This window comes from Heterocephalus glaber, unplaced genomic scaffold (assembly GCF_053883595.1).
Source record: "Heterocephalus glaber isolate CG9 unplaced genomic scaffold, H.glaber_assembly_v1.0 deba00001720, whole genome shotgun sequence".
In the NCBI taxonomy this organism is placed as follows: Eukaryota; Metazoa; Chordata; class Mammalia; order Rodentia; family Bathyergidae; genus Heterocephalus; species Heterocephalus glaber.
Genome location: NW_028258433.1, coordinates 10,596,024 through 10,611,992, shown reverse-complemented (window position 1 = coordinate 10,611,992; position 15,969 = coordinate 10,596,024). Strand labels below are relative to the sequence as shown.

At 36.4% G+C, this 15,969-nt stretch overlaps 1 protein-coding gene across 4 annotated transcripts in view; it reads left to right on the top strand.

The window, feature by feature from the left end:
* The first annotated feature begins 365 nt into the window (after positions 1-365).
* Trpc4 (transient receptor potential cation channel subfamily C member 4) overlaps positions 366-15,969 on the top strand; it is a 246,401-nt gene continuing 230,797 nt past the window's right edge. For 2 of the 4 annotated variants that reach the window (XM_087199595.1, XM_087199591.1), the window contains exon 1: positions 1,274-1,817. The gene's annotated coding sequence lies outside the window, so the exon portion shown is untranslated. Of the gene's footprint in view, positions 634-1,273; positions 1,818-2,362; positions 2,512-5,182; positions 5,353-15,969 lie in introns of those variants that run through there. The other 2 variants (XM_087199592.1, XM_087199594.1) reach the window with 2 other exon arrangements.

Below are 15,969 nucleotides of genomic sequence, written 5' to 3'. Positions count from 1 at the left end.
TCAAGCTGACCTGTAGATGAACTCGTGAGAAGAGCAATTAGGACAAAAGAGAAATTGAAAAGTAAGAAAACTGATTTAAAAGGAGAACACTTCATGCATGTTACTCCAGTGGGTGCTCCTTAGCCATATCTTCTTTACTACTCTAAAAAAGAAAAAGAAAAAGAAAACTCTCAACTCATCTGAACTGGGGATACATAAACAAGATGGAAATTCTTTGATTTTGTGCTTTGGAGTCTGCGTGTGAGCGCTGGTTTGCCTGTTTATAGTCCTTGCGGAATATTCCGTGGGAAGAAACTGGTCCTCTTTGAGATCATCACAGCACTGTTTCCCAGAAGGTGTAACGCCGAGTGGCTGGGACGAGGAGAGAGTGCCCTAATCTGTTGCACCAGCACAAAACTGGAGCGGGCACCTGCTGGAAAGCCACATCCCAGGGCTTTGGGAGATAAAGGAAATCAAGTAGAAAGAAACAGAGTCGTGAGGGAAGTGGTCTCTCCCAGTCCATCGGTAAGATTCCTCCCGGATGCCACGGTCTGTTTTACAAATTGACTCCAGTCTTTCTCTAGTCGTGAGGTCGTGACCAGTCAAGCCTCCCTGAGTGCCAAGCTGGGAATCGTCGCTTCGCAGTTACCGCAAGTAAGTTATTGCCAACTTTGCCAATATACGTTGTTTTCCTCTCCACATTTTGATCTTATTTTTATGTGTGAAGACCAAAGAGATTGACCGAGGGATAACATTTATTGGGAAATCTCGACATCAGTAGGCTGATTGCAGCAACACACACATACTCTCCCACCACCTGCAGCTCCCAGTTTTAACACTGCAGCTTGGGTTTTAGCATTTGGAAACTTGCTGATTTCCTTTGCCTTTGGAAGGACGGAGCTGGATGGGGTTGGGTGGAACGTTGTAGCTCATCGTTTATTCATTGCGATGGCTCGCAAAGTGGCGAGCTGCATCCTTGTTCTTGCAGGGGAAGTCTGACACCTTGAGGACGGGCGAAGGGGTGCCAGGAACCCACAGCTGCGCAAGTGGAAGAAGCACTGAGTTGCGGGGGTTACTTTTCTCCAGTCGGACGACCGGCCGCATGGGTGTTTGTTTACTAGGGTAGGAGCAGGGCTTTGGAAAGCTGGGTTCTGGCGTAAACTGAAGTCTTCCATCTCTGCAGAGTTCCACCGAATCCTGGAGGTGTGTCTGGCTTGCGTCCCAGACCACGGGGTAGGTTCTCCCAACCGACTGGGTTGGCTCATAGTGCTGAGTCCCCTGCTGCTTACTAGCTGACTTCCAGCGGTTGGCCCGGGAAGGTGAAGATCATTCAGTGGCAACCGAGCTGTGCTGAGCGTTAGCTCTGGTCCAGACCTGGGTCCCCTCCACCTCCTCGCAGAGCGGAGCGTGGGTCGCGCGTCTTCCCGGGCTACCCCTTCTGAGCGCGGCAGGCGCGGACCTGAAGCCAGGAGCCACTGGGGACAGAGGACTGGGAACCTTCCTCCTGGCTCGAGCTGTCAGCCGTGGGAACCCCAACTTTATTCGGCGGGCTCAGAGGCTCGGGGGTGGGTGAAGTTCTCGCCCCGGGCGATCACCACCTCCTCCACCCGCCCCTCCCCCGCCTCCTCGGTTTCCCTCTCCGAGCATCCTCATTCAGCCCATTTCGGTGCCAGCTGCGTGGGCTCCAGCTTCGTGCGTTTTGCCTTGGAATGCTCCAAAAGTCACAGCCACTAAGGAAACCCCCGCGGAATGTAACCGGGAGTGCTGTCCCTGGGCACAGCACTCGTGCCGCCCGTCCACGGATCGGATCACTTCATCCTCAAGTTGCAACTTTGCAGGTAAAGAGGGTGTCGCTTCAGATCTCCATTTGACCAGAGCTACGCCCGGATTCCTTTCCGGGATCTCCGTTAAGTTTCCCGGCTGCCTGGGAAGCCGGCTCTCTTCTGGGGGGCAGATATCCCTGGGGGTTAGGAGTTCACAAGGCTCTGACTGCTTAGTTTCTTTTCAAGGATAGGGAAAAAATTTGTGAAGCTTTCTGTGATTGATCCGGACTGAGCCGGAGTTTGGAGGGGGCTGCTGGTTGGGCTCTTGTCCAACCGGGCTTTAAAGTAGGGGGGAGGGCGAGGAGTAAACCCCTGCTGTGACTTATATGGTAAACAAAGGAGCTGCAGCCACGCCGCGGTGCTGGGGAATGTGGTTGCTTTTAGCCTTTTATGCATTTAGGGAAAATAGATCATTGTGGCCCCCTGGCACAAAGTAAGTCTTTGACTCTCTGGCACCCAAACTGGGGGCCACAGGAAGGAACGTGATCAATATCCAAAGTCAATCGATTACACTCTGCGTCATTTTCATTTTTTGTCAAAAACCAGAAGCACTTTTTACCAGTTTCGCTGGACCCAGTCTAGTAATTCCTAGTTCGCCCTGCAACCGAGATGCCAATTAAGCCAATAATCCTGCTTGCTACTTGGGTACATCGCTGAGATTCAGGGCACAACTTGTTCCAGCTGTGAACTCAGCTGCCGGAGAATACTGGTAAGGTATAGAGGGCTTGGGAGAGCTAAGCAGAGGGAACGCTGATCTGTCTGCCTGCAGTTGCTTTGCTGGATACACCGTGGTGTTGTGTCTCCGTTCACATGGTTTCTTAGGGAGGCCCTTCCCAGTCAGATTCCACTGCTATAAAATACAAGGAGTACTTCAGGAGTAAGCACCAAGCCAAAAGAGTGGGAGGAGACAGAAGCAAGCTTTAGTTGTTTTATTAAAAAGAAATTTAGCACAGACTTGGAAAACTAAAAAGAAAACAAACCAAAACCTTCCAGAGCTCATGTAATTTCTGGCTTTCTTCTCACAGTAATCAGAATACAACGCATTTTTAAAAATTCTTTAAAATAAATGGTTTACTGGAGAGGTTTGTAAAAGTAGAACTCTAAAAGAGAGACAGAGTAGGAGAGGGTGGATGTGTTAAACCACTGAAATCTTCACTGTTGTGATTTGTTCTTGAAAACTATAATGCCTACTTACATTCACTTGGACAGGAAACATTACCCCCGTTAAGTATTTAAAACAAACAAACAAAAGTGGGATACCAATCTAAGAAATTCAGAATTAGAGTCAAAATTCATTTTTTGTATTTATTTCCATCTAGTTATAATAAAAAATTGTTTAAGAGTTAGCTTTCTTCACCTTATGTTTTCTATTTTTAATATTTCCAGATGCATTGAGACCTCAAAATTTTAAGAGATTTGAGAATATTTTGACCATGGCTGTTTTTTAAATCAGCACAAATATAGACATGATCTCTTAAGAATATTAGTATGTACAACACAAAAAGGAATAACTTTCTAACAAAAATACATTTAAGAAAATAAGTCATTCATTTGGAAAACTAAAAGTTAAAGGCAGTCTTGGAAAGACATTAATTTATAACTACCTTGTTTCCTGAATGAATTCATGAAAAAATTCATGGCAAATACTATCATCTGTTTAAATCTAAATGATGCTTCTGAATGTTCAGTGTAAGTAGGATATCCAAGAGATAGAGGGAGGGAGGAGGGGCATCTAAAAAGATGAATTATGACCATATATGAACTGCCCAGGAGGAATATAACCATTATGTACTGTAAACATGTACTAATGAAAATAAATTTTAAAAAGAAAAGGAATAGTTCAAGCACATTACCTATTAGAATCACTAAGCTTTAGATCATACCCCATTATTATTAGCTTGTTGTGTTTCCTTTTTGAAATACAGTGATATCATAGAGCAATGGCTTTTGAGCTACAACAGGTGATTCGCAACACAGTTTTATACATAAAATTAAATTGTTAATTCATACATCAATTTAAATATGCCTTGGATAGCTTTATCTGGCATGCTGCATTCTTTTTGAGAACTGGAAAATGCAATGAAATGAATGATATGCAATAATTAAATTCTGCCCGTAGTTTGGGATAATAGTTTTTGAAATATGTTTAAAACGTCACATTAGGTGACTTCTTTGAACCTATAACAACAAAGGCCAAAATTTACTAGAGATAGAAGCTAGAAATTATTATGAAAAAAAGAAAGGTGAAAGAAGGGAGGGGGTGATATTTATGGACACAAAATGTATGCCAAGCACTATGCTAAATATTTGTTATTTTCAAATCTTCTTTGAATCCGAAGTATTATTATCACATTTTAACAACCTAAGAAGACTAATTTCAAAAAATTACAAAACTCCTTTGTGGTTAAACAGATTCGGACCTATATTTACTTGATTCAAATCCCACACTCCTTTTTATTTAATTCTTACAGTTTCTAAAATAAAAGTAATAAATTTTATAAGATTCATAAATTTATTATATTATTATATTATATATTATTATTAGAACTATCATTTTTCTTTGATTTTTTTTCGAACACCATCTCACTGGGACACAGGCAACTGTTCCCTTTATAGGGACAGAATTTGAGACAACAGTCTGTTTACTAAAGTTCCATCAGGTTTCAAGCAGAGCAGAAGGTAGGCTATTCTCTTCCGGTAGGCTGTTCTCTAATTAATTTATTTATTTATGTGCTGGGCATTGAACCAAGGGCTTTATGTAAATGTACCACTACCACTAAGTGGCATCTCCAGCCCCTGTTTTTCTTATCCTGGAATGTAAATACAACACAGGTGGGAAAAAAGGTCTATTTTCATGGATAAAATTCAAGATTATAAATTTTTCTTTAAATATGAATGAGATTGCAGTATTAAAAACTTCTCAGTCAAATCTTTAGAATATCTGTCTGCTGTTAATGAAATGACCGTTTATTAATAAAGGCAGTCATATTTATATTGCATCTTGTTAATGTTATGTGAAATTTCTATATGTGTTCTTTGTTGTAATTTATTTTAAATTTTAATTGTCTAATTATTTTAATGTTCTTTGGTATTTAATGAGAAGAACTTCATTTCTGCATCCTAAAAGATATCCATCAGCTAGTGACAAGTTTTAATAAAATTGTCATAGTATTTTTAAACATATGCATGCATTTGAAATTGATTTGATTACATCACAAATCTATTGACATTGAAGTTGAAGAAGTGATATCTTTGAATACCACTACAAAAAATTAGCGCTAAAATGGTATCCACTCAGTAGATACTTATGGATTATTAGTACAAAAATGTTTGAATAAATATATAGTGGAAAAGCTTTTCATTTTTGTTGTATTTTCCAGAAAAGCCCCTTCTGTCCAGAATACCTTTTACCTTTTTGCTTCCTATAAAAGTTCTCCAAGCAATCAAGCACAATCGGTGCCTACAGCCAATATTACTGTACTTTTGAAAATTTTCTCCCGATGTCGCAAGTATAAATACAAGCAAACCTTTTGTATGTTCTGCCTTACAGGTGAGCAAAGGTCTGTCTTCTGAACTAGACAAGTAAAAATCTTTAGGAACCAAGAGGCCATTTTAAAATGTATGAGTTTGTAACTAAACTAGATTATCATAAATATTATGCTTCTTTAATGAAACATAATTAATTTATTTCATACTTTTATAATGCCATACTTGGCTGATTTTTAGCATACTTATTTATATGATAAAACCAGTTATAAGAATAAAATTAATAATAAAATATCATACTTATGTGTTATAATGAATACCACATTATTTCTTACATTACAAAAATAATTTCCCACCATTATTCATTAAACATAACTTCCAATCAACTAGTTCACTCTACAATGTTCATTTTCATAAGATTTATAGAATAATGTCCTTAGCTTAAGTAGCACTTTGTTAGAATTCTTAAGGGATAATTTTTGTTCCACTATACTATGAGAGGAAAAGTTAGGATAAAAAAAAAATACAAGTATTTGTCAGGAATGCCTACTGAACTAAAGGAGGTCACTGACTGCTTTAGAATAAAATTTGACAAAGTATGGTGTCACAGTCTTGACAGGACTTAATGTCCAGTTGTAGATGCCATGTATTTTGTTTTTTTTATTTATCCTATACCATTGAGAGTAGAATTTTTACAAATCCAGGTTTGTGAAAAATAAATATTCTTATACTCAGCTGCATTTTTAATGCATTTCACCTCTAAATGGTGGTGGAGAAAATATTTAACTACATAGGCTAGGAACCTGTGCATACCAGCATCGTTAGATTGGTGACAAGTTTTAGTAAAATTGTCATGACATTTTAGACATATACATGCATTTGAAACTGATTTGATTATACTACATATCTGTTGACATTGAAATGATATCTTTGAATACCACTACACAAATTAACACTAAAATGGTGTCCACTCAGTAGATACTTATGGATTATTAGTACACGAATATTTGAATAACTATATGATGGGTAAGCTTTTCATTTTTGTTTTATTTTCCAGAATACACAGAACATTGCACTGTCCTTTCATTTCACATAATTAGTGTAACCATTGCTCAGTACATACATTTTTGCATAGTAAGGATGATTGAATTGATCTGTTGTCAGTGGGTATCTCAACCCTTCTATTTTGATATATTAAGGCTTCAAGTTTCTGGTCACAAACCAGCGTGCATACCCAAAAAGTTCAATGTAGGGGATGAATAGACAGGCAGAGTAAACATGAACTGAAGAATGAAGAATTTACTATGCTTTATAAATAGTCATGTTTATAAGCATCTATTTATGTAAAGAGATGTTTCATGCTGTGATGAAGGTCCATACCTTGAAGATCACATTGAAGACTATGTTTCAAGTGAATGTTCATTGTGGAACTTGAATTTAGACAGGTGTAGTTGAGTCATCCTTAATTTCATATGGAGCCCAATGTACGTAGGGAATATGTGTACAATACAGAACAGGCAGTATACATATGCACATACATGTGTTCATGTACATATGTGTAATAACAGTAAATGAAAAGGGAGACTACTCCTGAGTGTGAGATACAAATCATTAGCAAGGATGATAAGAATAATCTGTCAGAACTAATAGGTATGGCATGGTGGCCATACTCGTAATTTTAGCACTCTGAGAGGCTGAGGTAAAGGGATCACAAGTTCAAGGCCTATTCGGGCAATTTGGTGACAAAGTGAGACCCTGTCCCAAAATAAAGTAAAAATAAAAAAAGAGGTGTTCCCCTATGAGAAGGTCCTGCAGTTAATCTCCAGTATTATAAAAAAAGCACAACAGATTTATTTGCCAGTGCAACAATGAATGTCCTTGCCGAATGCTTAGATGTACAATGAGTGACTTGGAAAGTCATCAGTCCAAGAGTGTATTTAAGTAGACCTCTCATATCTCACTAAATAATTATATATAGCTCATTGTTATATATAATGCTTTCTAAATAATTATATATGTATATGTATGTGTATATGTATATATATGTACTCGAACCTTACTGAGGACTTATTTAGTACATGACAATTACTTTGCTAGATGCTAAAGATATAGAGAGGGATACGGCACAAATTTTCCTTTTTAATTAAAGTTTCAAGCAAAGAATGGTTATTGACTTCTTATTGCATTCTGAAATTCCATATTATTCTACAAATAGTTATTCTTTGCTTTTCTCCTCAACTTTTCTTATGAAATCAGAAAACTCGTTAAATAAATAACACAAGCTATCTTTAAATGAGTAGTTTATTATTGAGATTTAAAACAAAAACCAAATCATGTGGAAAGAAAATCAGATCTATACTCCCAGCTACAAACCATGGTTTTCTGTGATTAAGACCTAAGTTTCTCTGAGTGTAAATCCATCTTAATTTAAATAACACTATTGACACTATTAAAATGGTGCCTTTCTTTTATACATCAGTACTACTAAATTTCTATCCAAAGGCTACATATTTTAAGAGGTTAGTTGTTTGCCAAAGTCTGGTTGAATTTATAGCACTATATATAAACATGTTGCCTCATCCCCCTTGGAACCTGTGAAGCAAATTTAAAAGAAGAACCAGAGAGGCAGGAATGTAATGACGTGAATTTTCACCACCTTGTCTTTGTGGGTTTATTTTTAGAAAAATAACTACAAAATAAATATATAACCCAGTTGAGAAAAAGTAAACAAATTGATAGTTCAAAATGATCCACTGTTGAAAAACCTAGATATATTTGAAACAGAAAACAATTCATTTGAGTTTATTTAAAGACCTTGGCTCAAGAGATTCTTGGAAGGCTGAGTCCATGTCAGAGTCATCCAGGACTTCTCAATGTTAACTGTTAATATTTTCATATGACCTTCGCTGCCTATAGCTGAACATGTACTGAAAACCTAGAAATAGGCCATTTTTCTCACAGTCTTAACTTTTGGGAGCAAAACAAGGAACTGCAATAGCTACATTAATTTTTTTAAAACATTATTTGGAACCTGCATTCCTAAGACTACCCACTGTGTGCCAGAATTTTTGCTTTCTGAGGGTCATCCTCTAAGTCTGTGATTGCCTCTATAATTAAGGAAAAAGAAAATTTCAAGATATCCCTCTTTTTTTATGCTGTATAAAAGAAAATGTTGGCAGAGGGAAAAGATTTACTTATCTGGTTCATTTTAACCTCACAGCTTAACACTTTTGATTTATAGTGTACAAGCTACTTGGAGAGCTGAATTGCCCATTTTCATTTAACACTCCAACACTTCTTGGAACATAGTGAACCAGTAAATGATTTTGCCCTTTCATGAATAAAAGAAGTCTTAATGGAAAAAAGATTTAATTATAATAATTCTTATGATAAATGTTTCCATAATTTAAGAGTATCAACAGTTTTGAAGAATAAGACTTGTTTTGCATTCGCTATACTTACCAATGAAACACTAAGACCAGAACTTAAAGTATAACTAGATAAAATACTGAAGCATTTTCCTGTTAGTTTTTACATTGCTTAATTGAAACATTGGGTACAATTGCATATTGGAAATTGGCTCTTTTTAGCTTAATGATTCATGGCAATATTTATTGGTAACACAAAATACACAAGGCCTATTTTAAGTTATAGTATTTTAGCCTCAATTTTCAAAAGAGTAAATATCTACAAAGTAAATGTATAACCCAATTCAGAAAAAGTAAACAAACTGATTGTTTGAAATGATCCATTGTTGAATAACCTACATATATATGAAATAGAAAACAACTCAACTTAGTTTATTTAAAGAAAGTTCTTCAAAAAATAAGTTATTATAAGGCTCCTAATCATAAGAGGCAAAATAGGATTTTCCATCTTTAATACATAAAAAGATTAATATTTAAAGTGATTGAAATTCTCTACTCATAAAGCACATAGGAATTCAGTTGATTTTAGAAATTTTTCCAGAGTCTTCTAAATTTTATTTTGATTGTTTGAATCATAAGAGTAAACCAGAGACAGAGGCTGCTCAAATGGTTTCACATACCCCTTGGTTCCCTTGTATCATCCAGTAATATCTACTGCACATACTACATCACTTCTCTATCCACTAATCAATGTTTTCACCATTCTTATTGATCCTGGGATGAACCTACTCCCTCGGATATAATGCGCATTTTCTACTGTCTCTATTACACCAAGGTACAGACATGTAGAGGGAGTATAATAAACATTTGGAAACTGGTGGTAAGATCATGCTTTCACTGTGAAATGTAATGAAAGCTTCTATTGAATCCTTACTTTAAATGAAATCCCATTAAGAGCTTCTTTTTTCTAAAATTTAGACTGGAAATAAAAATTTCTTTCGGATTGGTGTAAGAAAATTTTCTATAAGGAAGGGCTTAAATAATTTTTAGGAAGTAAATTTCATAGTTATATTTTTTCTTGGTGCACAGGGAAGAGCAGTTAGTCTATTGTGCTTAAGAAAAATGATCCTTTTTTCCCACTGCTCCTTATGAAGGGAAAATCATTTCATGGTTGGTGCTAAAATTTCTGGCCAATTTTGTGTTTTACATTAAAATTAGTGCTTATTATAATACTGAGACAATACTAAAAAATTCACTATATGTGTATTTTTTCAAAAGACTTACCTGATACTTACAGCAAAATACTTGATATAGTACTAATGTTACTAATATAGTTAATAGTTTGCTTTAAAAACAGTTAAAGGTTTAATTTTAACTCACACAATAAGTAATCCCAATTTATTTTCCTAAAATCTTAGCAATAGTTTGAATGTTTATTTAAAATATAAGTATAGGAGGAACCAATACAAAATATTTATCTGTATGATTTATGAGCTATTTTGCCTTCATTTCTTACCCCATAGTGGCTTGAAATAAATTGGAAAGATAATATGTTTATCTTTTTGAAAAAGTAAAATTTCATTGCACCAGTGCACATGCATTTAGCTGGTGGGAGGGGAATCTGAGCTGGGCAGATTTATTTATTTTTTTTAGATTTTCAAAACCAATTGTTATTATATTTTATTTATCTAATTTGCTTTTGTTTCAATTTTGTAATTACAGATACAACACATGCTTCTTTCAGGGGCCCTGTATTTCTTTTAGTACCACAGATCCTCTCTGAGGGACTGAGAATTCTCTTTAGTTTGCCTTGTAGTTTTCTCTATTTTTGTTTGAAATGTTCTCATTTTTTAAAAAATTTACGCTCAAGGTACTTTCATTGGTTAGATTATTATAGGTTGGAAATTCATTTTCTTGCCATACTCACGAAGTTTAAAATTTCAACAAAGGCCTAAGTGAAGACCTGTTGAGTGTGGCCCTAAACTGTATGGTTCTAACTTCTCACCAGAACATAGAAACTCTGGATTTGTCTTGACAAAACCCTTGGGGGAAATATGGCTTGTTTTTATGTGGTTTCTATCTAGGATCTTGGCTCCACAAGTCCTACTTAACTCTTAACTGTTGTTTAGATGGAGATTTGCTTATTGTTGTGTTTTTTTCTACTATATTTACTTCACTTTATGATCTTTGACAGAAGCAATATTAGCCTACCATGTGTCATGCTATCATAGCCCTTCTTTAATATTTTAGCTTTGGGCTGGGGATTTAGCTCAGTGGTGCTACCGCTTGCCTTGCAAGCCCAAGGTCCTGAGTTTGATCCGCAGTACAAAAAAAACCCCAAAAAACAAATTTAGCTTTAATGTTGAAATATGTCATTAAAATGTTTAAAAGAAAAAATATATATACCTATATATCTCTATATATCTATATATATAATGTACGGTACCTTATATGTATAGTAAAGTATGGAAGTACTAATTGGAATCATAGGGACATGAATATAATAAGAATTTTAGAGTTATCAACCTGTGAATTTTTATTGCCACAAAATTAACATTATTCCTGAAAACTTATCATTATCAAGTCTTGGATATCAGAAACTAAACAACCATTTTAGCACTATTTTGTATAAAATAATAAATTCTAAATGCAGCCATATTAGTCTGGCACACTTATAAAATTCCAATTAATAGCTCTTTCTTACTGAATAGCAATAATACCATTAACTGAAAAAAAGAGTCAATATAAGGCAGTAGTACTTTAACCTCTTTTTACTGAGATGAGATTTCTTTGGCCTGTGGTTTCTTAGAAATCTTCATTTCTCCCATTTGAAGTTTATTATAAAATGATGGGAAAGTGCTACAGGTACTCTATGACTGTACTCTTTGTGGTACAGTTATAACTGGTATTACTAATACTGTCTATGGCTTAATAGAATGTGTTTCCTTAGAGAGTCTCTGTAGACAGGCCCAATACTGTATTAGATTGAATCATATATAATTTCAAATTCTATGGAAACCTGCCTCTAGGGCATCCTCTCTGATTTTACCATCAGTGAAGTATATGATTAATATATATGCCATATTTAATATGATCCAAAACCATCCCTGTTTATCTTGTGTGGGTTGTGGATTGTCATCTGTTTGTTTGCTTGTTTAAAATATATATGTAAATTTGATCTGTGGTAAAGAATGTAAAAGTGGGTTGTGGGATACTGTCAATATGGACTTGATCAGGTTTGTATCCCAATACATTTTGGATGGTTTCAGCTCCATTTTAATGATGTTAGAATTATGTTTTCATTGTTGATCTTTCTGGGGCTAGAGAGTTCAGGGTTTTTCCACAGTCCCTTCCAGGTTAAAAAATTCAGCTTTATTTTTAAGAGAGGCTCTATTGGATTGCCTACCTGAAAGATCATTGGATTTGTTCAAAAAGTAGTGAGGATTTAGATGTAATTCTAGACTCATCGCTAGCTTGTTATGACCTAGAAGGGAGAGCTACACTTTTATTTTGGTATGACATTCTTAAGCTCTCATCAGGCTGAAATCTCGTGCCATGATTGTGACTGTAGACCTAAACATTACACCTACCACCATGGTAAAGAGTCTGTCATATGGTTTAGAAGTATACCATCTCTGAGCTTCAGTATAACCCAAGATAAAGCTAGATTTTCTTTCCAGTGGAACATCTTGGCTGCCATTTCAAAGTACATCTAAATTCTTGTGTGAATGGCATGTTTCTGTTTATTGCTTAGGAGTGTTTGATGGTGTGGATGAAAGAGTTTCCACATCAGTTTTTCAGTAACAAGGACAAGCTGGAAACCATGGTGATCCAGAATCTCACTTCATCCCTGAGCTGCTCTCCTAAGAAGGGCTTGGGTCTCCATGGTTGCATACTGAGCCTCTTTCCTACAAACTGTCTAGATTTTATCTACCTGTGGGAAACTCAGTCACTGTTCTGGCACATGTGAATAGAAATAACTGGGCTTCACCAAAAGAGATGAGGTGCCATCTAAAGAATTTGGGCTTTCATCTACAATAGTCCTTGAGGAAAGAGCACATGCAAAAGGTCTTTCAACTTCATCCCCCTAAAGATAATGAAATTTCTACTCCACATATCAGTAAAAAACAGTAACTTTACTTCTTTATTCCTCCTGAATTTAGGGCTTTCTTTTCCACATATGCAGTAGGTTTTCCAGAAAGCCAGTATGCCACTTTTTGTCTCTTAAGTACTAGTGACCAAGAATACTTCTCCTGGGCCTTCTTAGTCTGATTAAAGGATTTTATAGATAACAACTTCAGTAACCTTTTAATCAACTCCTAATTAAATCTGTCTTTCCTCAGATGATCAGATGAGTGTGTGTCTTAGTTATAGTCTATTCCTTGAGACCCAGTACTTGACACCCACAACTCTAAGGAGGAACAGTTTATTTTGGCTCACAGTTTATAGAGATTTCAGTTCATAGTCAATTGCCTCCAAGGCAGGGTGGCATGGCAGAGGGGCATGGCAGAGGAGGTTTGCTCATGGAATAGCATTAGGGCAGAGAGAAGGGAAGGGGTGGGGAGAGAGAGGGAGAGAGAGAGAGAGAGAGAGAGATCAAGAAGGAGGGGAGGAGACAGACCCTTCCAGGTCACACTCTCATTGTCCCACCTGCTCAAATCCAATCCAGCCTTTTTCTCCCAACATCACATTTAGCTATAAACTCATCAGTGCACTAATTGAAATAGGTTTCACGCTACCATGATCCAGTCACCTCCCCAAAGCTCCATCTATGATTATATGAGGATTTGAGGGGATGTTCAGATATCTTCAGATATAAACCATCATTCTCTGTGTGTGTGTTGTGTGTGTGTGTGTGTGTGTGTGTGATGTGAAAAGTTCCTGGGTTTGAACTCTGGCCTTCACAGTGTAGACCTCAAGATCTATCCCTGTGCCTGGATTGTTTATTTTTCTGCTAAAACCATGTGCTCTTGTAGGTATCAAAAATGGTTATAGGCAAACGAAAAAGTTCAGGTATCTGTGTACTTTTACTTCCTTATGTATTCCTAATCCCTCTGTTCCCTGCCTATATTATATAGGTCATGCTGTTCCATGGAAGGTTCTGTAATTACAGTTTGTATATAAGGATTTTTGTGTTAAAGTTCTGATAGCCAAAAAAGGTTAAATTCAAGATATAATTTTGTAGCTATAATTGCAAACCCTCAGGCCTGAGAGTAGCCTTCAGGTCTTTAACCCCACTGAGTTTGGTTCTCTTGAGTGCTTTCTGCAAAGCCATATACCCCTCCCACACACACACTTCTCTGCAGACCTTCCTCTAGTCTATTACTTTGCAATATTGTATTAGAGCTTACAGTCACATTTAAATTGCCAAGTATAAAAATATTATGCTAAGTAGCTAGCTAGTTTTTAATAATTCTGAAACTTCAAACAGGCAAAGCTATAGATCATTGAAACAGCTCTGATACCAGCTTGAATTGGGTTTTCCAAATTTCATCTAAAAATAGTAACAAAATAGCCAGTTAAATTTAATTAGTGATTAGTCTATATTAGATCCTGTGCTAAATGTTTTCTTGCATTATATTATTAGCTTCATGATACCTATCATCATCCATATTTTATAAGTGAAGAAACTAATGGGCTGAAGTCTTAAAGTAGTTAAGTAGCTTTCTCAAGTTATGTAATTAGTATATGACTTAGGTCTGAGTTAACACAAACCTGAAAAATTCCAAAGCCTACTATTTACTTTTTAAATTCATTAAGTTTAATGGTACATTTTAGGTATACAATATGATGACATTTGTAATTGGGAATTTGTACCTTTACATGATATATCTTGGTTCTTATTTTTTCCCCATTCCTCTGCCCTCCCATCAACCCATGCACCCTCCCTGTTTATAAAGACTTGGTTCGTTTTTCCTTTTCTCATATTTATTCCTTTCCCTTCTTTCCTTTCCCCTACTCCTCCCACTTTCCCTTCCCCTTTGGACCTTTTCTTCCTATTTCAAATTATCTATTGATAATTTCGAATTATCTATTAATCTATCTATTTCAAATTATCTATTGATCCTATTTACACTTTCAGTTTCTCATACCAGAGAAACTATTGAGCATTTACATATGTGTGTCTTATTTATTTCACTTAAGAGTTTGGCCTCAATGTGCATCCATTTAGCTATAGATCTCTCTAGTTTCTCATTCTTGATGGCTGAGTAGTACTCCATTTTATTTAAAAAGAAAAAAACACATCTTTATCCAGTCTCCAATTGATGGTCAATTGGGCTGTTTCCAGATTTTAGCTATTACAAACTGTGCCACTATAAATATCAGTGTACCCATATCGCTGTGGTATGATTCTTTTGGGAAGATAACCAGCAAGGCAGTAGCTGGGTCAAATGGGACCTCTAATCCTAGTTTTTTTTTTGGGGGGGGGAGGTGCTTTAAACAATTTACTTAACTGTAATGCCATATACTGACTTCCATTTATTTTGATACATCTTTTCCCCATGGTGATTTGGAAAATCTTCAAGCCAATATAAATATTTCATAAATATTTGGCCATTTATGTATATACCTACACAATACCTCATATCTTTCAGCACAAAAACCACTGAAGAGTAAAGACCTGACACAATTACTGGTATAATGAGAATCTGCTCCAAATATTTGTTTCTCTGAGGTAAAGGCACCCACACCTGTTCAATTAAAAAAACCATCCTTAGAACACAGGATGATTTTTTATTTTAAAGTAGAGCTTAGGGCACTCAGCTGCTAATTAGGTGCTGCGTGGCAGAGCTACATCCCCAGCTTATGTCATGAATTCATAGGGAACAGGTCCCAACAACTCAGGCTCCTTCTCATTGGTTCTCACAAAGTGTGCTTCTCTGAGTGGGGCAGGCTGGTGCTTCAGTTGAACCCCAGGTACCTTTCCTTTGGCTTTCTTCTTTTTCTGATCATTTTCACGAAGCTATCTCAACTCATTGAGTGTTTAATATGCTTAGTGTGCACATTAATTCTCTTGGCAAGTATCTTGCCCTTAACTTGCTTGTTTACAACAATACCAACAGCATGCTGGGTAACACTGTAGACTCTTCCAGTTTTGCCATGGTAACATTTGTTTGGCATTCCTATTTGAAAAGTACCCACTCCATTGATGTCTACAATATCAGCCTTTGTGTAGATTCTCATGTACGTGGCTAAAGGAACAACCCCATGATTTCTAAAAGGCCTAGAGAACATATACCAAGTGCCCCTCCTTTTTTCCTTTGTGTTTGTCATTTTGGCAAATTACTGGAATGTGTTGGTTCTAGCCAAAA